Below are 11,276 nucleotides of genomic sequence, written 5' to 3'. Positions count from 1 at the left end.
TTGCTAAGTTTGCTCCAACTTCGCCATCTGATCATCAAGGCAGGACATATATCAGGACAAGGGTCATGAAGGTGGCAGAGGGATTCGATGTCTGGTCAAGCAACTCACCTGAGAGTGCCAGGGGTGTCATGAAGTTTTGTTTTGCATCTCTAAGCAGATTGGTGTGGAGCAAATAAGAGCCGACTGTCAAGTGGGTCATAAAACCAGGCAGGTCTAGGCTCCTAGTGCTGAAAAGGAATCACAAAGTCCATCCAAGCACAGATGTCCTGTACAGTGTACCTGGCTGGTGTCTGTGATGAGTAGTAGGCTGACAGCCAGCAACAAGAGCCCAGAGACTGAACACTGAGGTTGACCCTGTAAAGGGTAAACAGCTGCTCAGAAATTGGAGCCTCCAGGCAGAGACCTTGATTATGAAGCAAACTACCCCAGAGGGAAGCTTCTTAAAATTTTCCCCTGGAGCTGAAACTAAGCTTAGAGCTTGGTCTGCCTGGGGCTTCAGGAATCAGGGAAGTTGTATCCCCTGAATAAGTGTGGGTGGAAAAGAACAGACCTGGTTGTTCTGAATAATTATGGGGCTCACACCCGCTGAACCTGAGGTACAAGGCCTTTGTGGGAGAGACCAATACACCAATAATTATACACAATCGGGGACTCCAAATTACATGAACAAAAGTATGCAATGGAGAGAAGATAACTGAATTAGTCATCAACTAGACACACGCCGTTCAATTGATTACCAAGATGAGGGACTTTTAAAAAGCATCTGGAAGATTGCTAATCAAGAATAGCTGGCACTCCTGGCTGGTGTAGCTCAGTGGACTGAGCACCAGCCTGCAAACCAAAGGGTTGCTGGTTCAATTTCCAGTCAGGGCACATGCCTGGGTTGTGGGCCAGGTCCCCAGTGAAGGATATGTGAGAAGCAGCCACACATTGATGTTTTTTTCCTCTCTCTCTTTCTCCTTCCCTTCTCTCTCTCTAAAAATAAATAAATAAAATATTTAAATAAAATAATAAAAAATAGCTGGCACTTATTGAGAGCTCACTATGTTTAAATACTTTACATATATCATGTAATTTAATCCTCACAACAATTCTATAAGGGACACATTATTGCCCCAATTTTACACTTGAAGAATGTAAAATTTAGAAAGGTTAAGTAACTTGCCCAATGCCACTCAGCTGATCAACAGCATAACATTGGGATTCAGAGTCAGGTGTTTATGACTCCAGTGTTCAAACTCTGACCTCTGCATAGTGATACTGAGCAGCTCCTTCCCAGATGGGCCACCAACTTTTGATGCATGTATACTGTATTGTTTTATACAGGTATTTTTTTTATTACTTCTTGCCTCAAGATACAACACACTACAAATTCTCCTTCCACCCCCCAAGGTAATTTTATCTCAAAAGACCCTTTGCCTTCTCCTGACCATTAGCCTTAGCTAGGGACTTCTACATCTACTTCAAAGATTTGTCTAAACTTTGAGTTTCAGAGAGGAATTCCTGAAGTCTTGGAAACTTTTCCCTTAGAAAACCTCTGGGCTTCTCATGCAAATGAGAGCACTTTCTCCTGGAAGGATGTGCCCTAAGAAGCACCAGAGAGCAACCTTGACTCAGCCACAGAAAATACACTGCCCTTCCCTCAGGCAGCAATTGCTTACCTGATTTCTTACATTTCAGAACTAGTTAATGGCTGTTAAATAATTCTGCCCATGAAAAGGGAATATTGTGTCAGTAGGCTGGTGGTCTCCTCCTGCAGATCAAGGAGTCCCAGGCATAATTTAATTAATTAATTTATTATTTATTTATGTATGTATTTTCTCTGGTACTATTTTCTTTTTTCAATTATATTTTATTGATTATGCTACTAAAATTACCCTGATTTTTCTCCCTTTGCCCCCCCTCCACCCAGTACTCCCCACTCCCTCCAGGCCATCCTTACACCATTGTCCATGTCCATAGCTCATGCGTGTAAGTTCTTTGGCTACTCCATTTCTGATACTGTACTTTGCATCCTCAGGCTATAGTTTAACTACCTATTTGTACTTCTTTTTTAAAAATATATTTTATTGATTATGCTATTACAGTTGTGCCATTTGCCCCCCTCCTTATTCCCTTCCACCCTGCACACCCCCTCCCACCCACATTCTTCCCCTTTAGTTCATGGCCATGGGTTGTACATATACGTTCTTTGGCTTCTACATTTCCTACACTATTCTTAACCTCCCCCTGTCTGTTTTCTACCTACCGTTTATGCTACTTATTCTCTGTATCTTTCCCCCTCCCACTCCCCCACTGATAACCCTCCATGCGATCTCCATTTCTGTGATTCTATTCCTGTTTTTTATACAGGTATTTTATTCAAATAGCAACTTTGTTGAAAGATAGCCAACAGCATATCAAGACACTAGTAGTTGTACCTGAATCAGTTGGAATGTACCACCCCAAAATTTATATTTATAAGTGCTCAGCAAATACACAAAACACCTCTGTGTGCTGTGTACAACCAAAGAAATCAAGTCACTATAATGCACTATAATGCATAACCCATAAATGATTGCCAAAGAGAATTTCAGCTAGCTGAATATCCATTTTTTTCCCTAAGGAGGTAAGGAAATAAGATTATTTATACATTCTTGAAATAGTCCTGCTTGATATGTTTTCTTAAGAACCAGTGCAATTTCACTTTATTGAGGTTATAGAATATTGTTGAAGTGGTTGAAAAAAATATTTCAAATGATTTTAGCGCAACAAATTGAACTAATTTATAAAAATATGAATAAGGAAAGAGAGGAAGAACAGATTGTTTTGCACTAAAAAAATTCAGAAAAATTTCCAGACTTAAAAATATTTCAGTGAGAAAATCTCTCTCTCTCTTACACACACACACACACACACACACACACACATGCATACAGAGACAGATTCTTTTTTTTTAAGATTTTATTTATTTATTTTTAGAGAGGGAAGGGAGGGAGATAGAGAGAGAAACATCAATGTGTGGTTGCTGGGGGTCATGGCCTGCAACCCAGGCATGTACCCTGACTGGGAATCAAACCTGCAACACTTTGGTTCACAGCCTGCGCTCAGTCCACTGAGTTATGCCAGCCAGGGCTAGACAGATTCTTTTAAACATTCTCACATTTTTGGATATGAGTTAAAGTTGGAAATAATGCACATTTAATTAGGGGAAATTATATAACTATCCTTTAGTAATCTTACAGTTTTATAGCTAACAAAACTAAAATTACAATCAGGGCTAAGATAAAAGCCAGCAGAATTTAAATTTTATTTTTAGAAGAAACTGTGTATATCTAAAGACCAATAAAGCACCCCTAATGAGCACCAAAGTTTTCTATATTACTCTTTGGAAAGAGAAAATCAGAGTATTTGCCATCAAGTATTACACTGATCTCAATCACCTTTAAGAACATAGGAGAAAAAACAGCCAAATTCATCCACTCTGGCAATTCACACAAGCCACCTGAAGTTTTCCAGTTCCCGTCATTTCCCCTGCTCAGCAAGGAAGCTGGAGCAGTACTGTCTATGGACACTGCACCTGCTTCCAACAAACCCCCAAGTGAGTCCTGCTGTTCAGACAATGTGGACAGGTATAAAAGCAAACACTCCAAGGTGAGACAGCCATGAATTTGAGCTATGGTTCTGACCCTAATCACCTGTGGGTCCTTGAACAAGCTACTTAACTTCCAGAGCCTCAGTTTTCTCATCTGTAAAATGGGAATAATAGTAATAAACATACTCTCAAAGCAGTCAGCAGATTGTTTGCTTAGTTATGTGATCAATTAATGTTAGTTATCCTGATTATTTCTACAGGTAAGAGCCTAGAAAGGTGTGTGTTTGTATTTTCCACACTTAGTCATTTTACTGTACATATTTTTGTCTTCTTTTTCGTAGATAAGTCCCTTTAACATTTCATAGAATAAGGGCTTGGTGATGATGAACTCCTTTAACTTGAACTTATCTGAGAAGCACTTTATCTTCCCTTCCATTCTAAATGAAAGCTTTGCTGGATAGAGCAATCTTGGATGGAGGTCCTTGCCTTTCATGACTTGGAATACTTCTTTCCAGCCCCTTCTTGCCCTCAAGGTCTCTTTTGAGAAATCAGCTGACAGTCTGATGGGAACTCCTTCATACGTAACTCTCTCCTATTCTCTTGCTGCTTCTAGGATTCTCTCCTTGGTTTTAATCTTGTGCAACTTAATTATGATGTGCCTTAGTGTGTTCCTCCTTGGGCCCAACTTCTTTGGGACTCACTGAGCTTCCTGAAAGTCTATTTCCTTTGCCAGATTGGGGAAGTTCTCCTTTAGTATTTGTTCAAATAACTTTTCCACTTGTTGCTCTTCCTCTTCTCCTTCTGGTACCCCTATAATTTGGATTTTGGAACATTTAAAGATGTCCTAGAGGTTCCTAAGCCTCTCCTCATTTTTTTGAATTCTTATTTCTTTTTTCTTTTCTGTTTGATTGTTTCTTCCTTCTGGTCCACTCCATTGATTTGAGTCCCAGTTTCCTTCCCATCACTATTGGTTCCCTATGCATTTTCCTTCATTTCACTTAGTGTAGCCTTCATTTTTTCATCTAATTTGTGACCAAATTCAACCAATTTTGTCAGCATCCTGATCACCAGTGTTTTGAACTGTGCATCTGATAGGTTGGCTATCTCTTTGACACTTAGTTTTTTCTGTAGCTTTGATCTGTTCTTTCATTTAGACCATTTTTTGTCTTGATGTGCCTGTTACATAGTGAGGGGTGGAGCCTTAGGTATTCACTAGGGCGGGGCAACCCACTTCCCTGGGTTGTGATGCTGTATGTGGGGCAGGGGTCAGAGAGGGAACAATGGTGCTTGCTCCACTCTCTGCCAGATTTCAGGCACTTCCCCTGCTTCTCATAAGCAAATTGGGCCTTTCTGGTGCTGATACCCATGAGCGTGGGTTTGTGTATGTTCTAGGACCCTATGGGTCTCTCCAATGAACTCTCCTGTGAGGCTGGGAGATTCTCCTAGCACCTCAACCCCCACAGGTGTTTGCAATTGGTGTTATTTCCCTATGCTGGGACCCTGAGTTTTGCAATCTGTCTTGCTCCGCAGTTTCACCTGGTTTATCTGTGCACGAATGTGGGACTGCCTGCCGCCTTTTGCACGGCGCTGTGCTCCACAATCCACCACTGCGCTAGGTCTGCCAGCCGCCACCCTGCGTGTCCAGGGTCTGCCAGCCACCATTTTGCCAAGAGTCCTCCCCTCCCCAGTTGCCCAACTCCACCCCTCCTACCGGTCTAGATGAATGTGTTTTCTTTAACTCCTTGGTTGTTGGACTTCCATACAGTTCAATTTTCCAACAGTACTGGCTGTTTTTTGTTTTTAAATTGTTGTCCTTCTTTTGGTTGTGTGAGAGGCACAGCGTGTCTACCTATGCCTCCATCTTGGCTGGAAATGGAGCCTAATAAAATAACTTTTAGAAGTTAAAAATACTAAATAAAATATCAGCAAATAAAATTTGTAAAAATCTGTAAAATAATAAAAATAATATAAAAGCCAAAAGAGAGCAAATAAAAGATTTCCATTGGAATAAAACTACAATCAGGTAGCATAAATAAAAATATAAATATCATGTTAAAGTATCACAAGTAATTGTGTATAATACATATTTGGAGAAAGTTACTTTTAACCTGACAGTCTTCTTTTACCTTTCATTTTTGGCTGTTTTAGATAGCAACAAAGCAAAACAAAACAAAAACCCAGAATAAACTAGAAACATTAATTAAAGCAACCATCAATTATACTGCCATTATATTTTCAGGTGTCAAACACTTAAAGATTTACTGATGTTATTTATAATAGTCATTTATGTGTGAATTATATAAAATATACATTCAAGGCATGGCAATGGCAGAATGATGAGCCTGAAAGAATTCTTAGAGCTCATTCAATCTAACACCTTTATTTATCAATGAGAAAACAGAATATGTAGTGGGAAAGAAGATTTAATTGCATTTAATCCAATCAATTTAACAAGCATCCATTTGGTGCATACTAAATATCAGATTTGGTGTTAGACATTGAAAAATAAAATGTTACCTGCTCTTGAGGAGGTTACAGGCTAGTCTGAAAAACAAATGTGTACAAACAATTGCCACTTAAAGACAAGAAAGTACACTCCACCCACCATGAGGCCAGAGTAATGATGTCAATATGCAATTCTATTCCAGGGAAGTTAAGAATCTACACAGACAACAAATAAGGTCACCTCTCAGAATAAGAATTCATTCCCAATGAAATTAAGTGAATGGGATAATCTTTTTAAAAAAAATCTTTAAACTAAGTAGATATCTTAGGATGCTCACAAAGATAAATAAAGGAATCATTATGAACTATTTGTTATCAATAGTTCATAACAGTATGAACTATTATAACAAAAACGGAAAGAAATGAAAATAGGTAAATGAGAAAAAGAAAACTAGAAATCTTGAAACTGAACAATGTATTCATTAAAATTCATAAAATTCATTAGAAGAGGCAAACTCTAGATGGACACAGTAAATTAAAGACAGTGGTGAGGAATTCACCCAGAATCTAATGCAGAGAGACAGAAATGTAAATAATATGAAGAAACCCTTAGAGATATGCAGATAGAGAGACTACAGTGTACATCAAGGAGACATTCCGAAAGAACAGGATTGATAAGATTTGAGAGGAAGCAATATTCAAAGAAGTAAATGACTGAGAATTTTTAGAAGAGAAGCAAGATATGTGTTGTTACATTGAAAGTACACTGCTGGTACCAAGCAGATAAATACAAATAATTTTGTACCTAAACACATTATAACAGAAATAATAGGATCTCAAGGATACAAAGAAAATCCAGAGAACCTGTCAGAAAATACAGAGCAAACAGCAATTACACTGATATCAAACTTTTTAGCAGATAGATAGATAGATAGATAGATGATAGATAGTCAGAAACTAAATTGTTGAAAGATAATACTTGGCAACTTAAAATCCTATACCTTGATAAGTGGAGACAGCAAATATGTGGCAGTTTTTGCTTCTGTAGCAGGAAGAAGCCTTTGCCTCCCTTCAACACTCATGTGGTGGGAAATTACTTAAATATGATAAGAAACATGTAAAGATGGTAGATGCTAGACATCCACCCCTCCCTGACCCTGCCCCCGCAACCAAATAACAAATATCTACCACAATCCTTAACTCCATCAATGACAAAAAGTATGAAAATTACAGATGAGTTAGTATTCAACTCACAAGACTGGAAAAACAACAGAGTTAAACAGAAAAAAAAAGGAAAAGAAGAAAATAAATAAGGTAAGAGCAGAAACAGAATAGAGAAAGAAAACAAAATATATAGATGAGTAACAGCAAAGCTGTTTCCTCTGAAATAGACAAACTTCTAGGAGAAAGAAAGTACAAATAATACCAGAAACAAGAAGAGACATAAATACAGAGATGAGATTTGTTTAAATCATAAGGAACAACTATGGACTTCATGCCAGTAAATTTGAAATTCTACATAAAAGGGAAAGGTTTTGAAATGTTAGGTAAGCAACTGGATATTTGTGCCTTCAGCTCAGAAAAGTCCAGGCAGGAAACCAAGGTAATCGGAAACAAACAGTTGTTCAAGTCTTGGAAGCAGAGCTGATGGCAGAATCTTTAGGTGCATCATTATGTTGAAGCAAAGCAGTTAAGAGGGAGGAGTCTCAATGAAGACCAAGAGTAAAGAGTAATGGAGTTAGTGGGAGAATCAGAGAGAAGCGATGACACCTATGGGAGGGAGGAGAGGGGTTCAAGAGGTTGACGGTCAACAGAAGTTAGATGAATCAAGGAAGGAGTGCAGAGTACCCACTGGATGTGGCGATTTGAAGGGCTTGAATGACCTTTGTTATAGCAGGGCCGGCGCCACCGTGTGGCAGCAGACATGTAGCAGGTGTTTAAAGTGGAAACAGGTCCTAGACTTTTTCAAGCGCAGAGGACTTCAGGAGTTTGGCTCTGATGAGGAGTATAGGAAGCAAAAGAGGAATCTGTAGGGAGAGACAGTGGAGAGAGAGGCAGTCATAACAGAGGGGGATGGGGTGTGAGAGCAGGGAGAGCTGGGTTATGAGAACAGGTGGATGGGGAGTCTTGAATGGCAGATAAGATAACCTTGTCATATAACAATAGGGGGGAGTAGGGCGGCCAGGTGCTGAGAGAGATAACTCGTATCAGGCATGGGAACTTGTAAAGCATTCCTGCCAGATAACCTCTGTTTTTCTGTAGAGGAGGAAATAAAGTCATTTGCTGATGGTAAGAAGGCAGGCGTCAAGCAGGGTCCTTGAGCAAAAAAAAGGTCGGAAATAGTTGCCAGAAAAAAAAATGAGGAAATAGGCTGCCTAGAGCATATGCGAGGACATGGAGGGACTTGTTAGGCCCCAGCAGAGCTAGCTATGATCTGTGCTGGGGCCAGGACCCTGGGTTCTCACTGTGGGCATTTTCCTTACAGCACATTAAAATCTAGGATTCTAATATTTTGTAAAGATATTTAAAGTTTCATTAGCCATACTTCCTCAATAGAAGAAATTAAATAGATTTTACTTATAAAATCCATTCTCAAGTTTTTCATTCAGCCAAACTGCAGTTATTGGAAAATCATATTCAAAGATGTGCTTGTTTTGAATACATTCAATAGGAATCTTTTTTTAAAAAATTAAATTTATTTTATTATTTTTATCCTCACCCAAGAACATTTTTTTCATTGCTTTTAGAGGGAGAAACATTGATTGGTTGTCTCTTGTATGGGCCCCAATAGGGGATCAAACCCCCAACCTAGGTATCTGCCCTGAAGGGGATTAAACCCACAACCTTGGGGCATTGGGATGATGCTCCAACCCACTGAGCCAACTGGCCAGGACCATTTAATATAAATCTTAATGGAACCAAATTCTTTTTTTATTTTTATTGTTGTTTAAGTACAGTTGTCTCCATTTTCCCAACACCACTTACCCCCACTTTACCCACCCCCACCTCCCACTTTCAATCCTTCCCCACTTTGGCTTTGTCCATGGGTCCCTTATACAGGTTCCTTGATGACCCTTCCCCTTCTTTTCCCCATGATCCTCCTCCTTCTTCTCTCCTCCCCTCTGGTTGCTGTCAGTCTGTTCTCTATTTCAATGTCTCTGCTTATATTTTACTTGCTTGTTTGTTTTGTTGATTAGGTTCCACTTATAGGTGAGATCATATGGTATTTGTCTTCCACTGCCTGGCTTATTTCACTTAGCATAATGCTCTCCAATTCCATCCATGCTGATGCAAAGGGTATGAGCTCCTTTCTCTCTGCTGTGTAGTATTCCATTGTGTAAATGTACCATAGTTCCCTGCCCCTCCCCTCACTGTGCAGCCCATTTCAGTGTCTGCAGCCCACAGGCAGAGGCTGGGCAATGGTTCCAGGCCAGGGTGTTCTGGCACAGGGCACTATGAGAGACCCAGGGGGACAGGCCTGCCATAAACCCAAGCCCATGCGTGTACCATAGTTTTTTGATCCACTCATTTACTGATGGGCATTTAGGTTGCTTCTAGCGCTTGGCTATTGTAAATAATGCTGCTATGAGCATTGGGGTGCATAGGTTCTTTTGAATTGGTATTTCAGGGTTCTTAAGGTATAATCCCAGCAGTAGAATTGCTGGATCAAAAGATAGTTCCATTTTTAGTTTTCTGAGGATATTCCATACTGTTTTCCACAGTGGCTGCACCAGTCTGTATTCCAACCAACAGTGTACTAGGGTGGAACCATATTCTTGATTGTCAGGCTTTAAAAAGTTGTGGAGTTAATATGGAATTAAAAGTTATATGGAATACCAAATATTTTAATTGTGTGTGATTGGAAATTCAAAACTTTTAAATTTTATAGGGCAGATCAACTTAATGGGCCATGTGAGAATTCACTAAAGCATAGAAGTAATCTATAATGAACACCTTTAAAATTGAGCAAAAAGTTTATAAAAAGAAAAGATCTTATTTAATAAGTTATTTGCAGTTCTGATGCTCTTTGTTTTTAAGTAAATCTTTTGGGATATTGTACACTATTTGCATGTGCTTAGAAACCACATTCAAGGTAAAGAAATTTAAGCTCAAGAATAATGTATTGTCTCAATGGATGATATATAAATAACTAAAGTGGAAAGAATTACAGGATCTTAACCTTAAATAAAAATGTAGTGTAAGTTATTTACAGGAGTCAAAAACTCCAGTGAAAATGGGTAGTTATTTATAAGAAGTAAGGAGTAAAATAAAATTCTGCCAGGCTTTGAAGACTATAATGTCAACAGTTATCACGTAGGAATAAAACTGCACTGGGAAACCTCACCAATCTTGATACACTTCTTTGGAATTTGTAACAATTTTGACAAAAGCTTAACTGAAGTTTACTTTGTCACTATTATTAATCAAATTATAGTATAAACAATATTTATAAAGTTAATGTTTGAATTACTTTAGAGAACAAATTATGTTCAAGAACCATACTTAGTAACAATGTATATGTGCATTATAAACACTTTAATCTATCCTTAAGGTAGTTAGTTCTCTTTAGGCTATTTTTGTTCTTCTTTATTTTAAAAAAGAAATAAAACTGTATTTTTAAGTTAATTTTACTACTCTTTCTTACCCAGGCAAATGGTTATTTCATATAAAGTAATTGAAAAAATTATTCTACCTATGTTCATTTTGCTCCGCTGTTTTACTTTAAAAAGCAATATATAATATCACAAATCAACTATGAGAAAATTAGTGCAATTTACTGAGTCTCTCCTAAGTGTCATGTAATGTGTGAGGTATTATAAACTATTATCTCTAATCTCAAAATATTATTGCAAGATAGATATTTTTGTCTTCATTCCTCAGATGAAGAAATTGATACTCAAAGTTAGTGATTTTTCTGAAGTCTCAAGTTGTCTTTTGAATCCAATAAAGAAGATAATATGTATCAAGAGCTACACATAGGGTCTAGAACATAGAAAACAATAAATGTCAGTTATGGCTATTGTTATTACTATAAAGAAGAAGTTCATTTTAAGTTAGGTGAGAATTTATTAACAGATAAAACAGCTCTTCTGTCTTTTGGATCTGTTTTGACTACATTTGAATATTTTTTCACTTATTCATTTAACAAACATTTACTGAATGTTTGCTATGTACCAGGAGTATCAGCATGAAACATGGACAAAGATGTACCTCTGAAGTAAAAAGTGATCAGCCACAAATATATGTGTATATATAT

General features: G+C 38.1%; 1 non-coding gene across 1 annotated transcript; it reads right to left on the bottom strand.

Annotated features, from left to right (window-relative positions):
• Window positions 1–9,388: 9,388 nt before the first annotated feature.
• LOC114507164 lies at window positions 9,389–9,520 on the bottom strand. The gene has a single exon (XR_003685435.1). It is a non-coding gene; the product is annotated as a small nucleolar RNA SNORA42/SNORA80 family (small nucleolar RNA).
• Window positions 9,521–11,276: the final 1,756 nt, after the last annotated feature.

This window comes from Phyllostomus discolor, chromosome 9 (assembly GCF_004126475.2).
Source record: "Phyllostomus discolor isolate MPI-MPIP mPhyDis1 chromosome 9, mPhyDis1.pri.v3, whole genome shotgun sequence".
Taxonomy (NCBI): domain Eukaryota; kingdom Metazoa; phylum Chordata; class Mammalia; order Chiroptera; family Phyllostomidae; genus Phyllostomus; species Phyllostomus discolor.
Note: the sequence above shows the minus strand (reverse complement) of the source record. Positions and strands in the feature narration are given on the sequence as shown.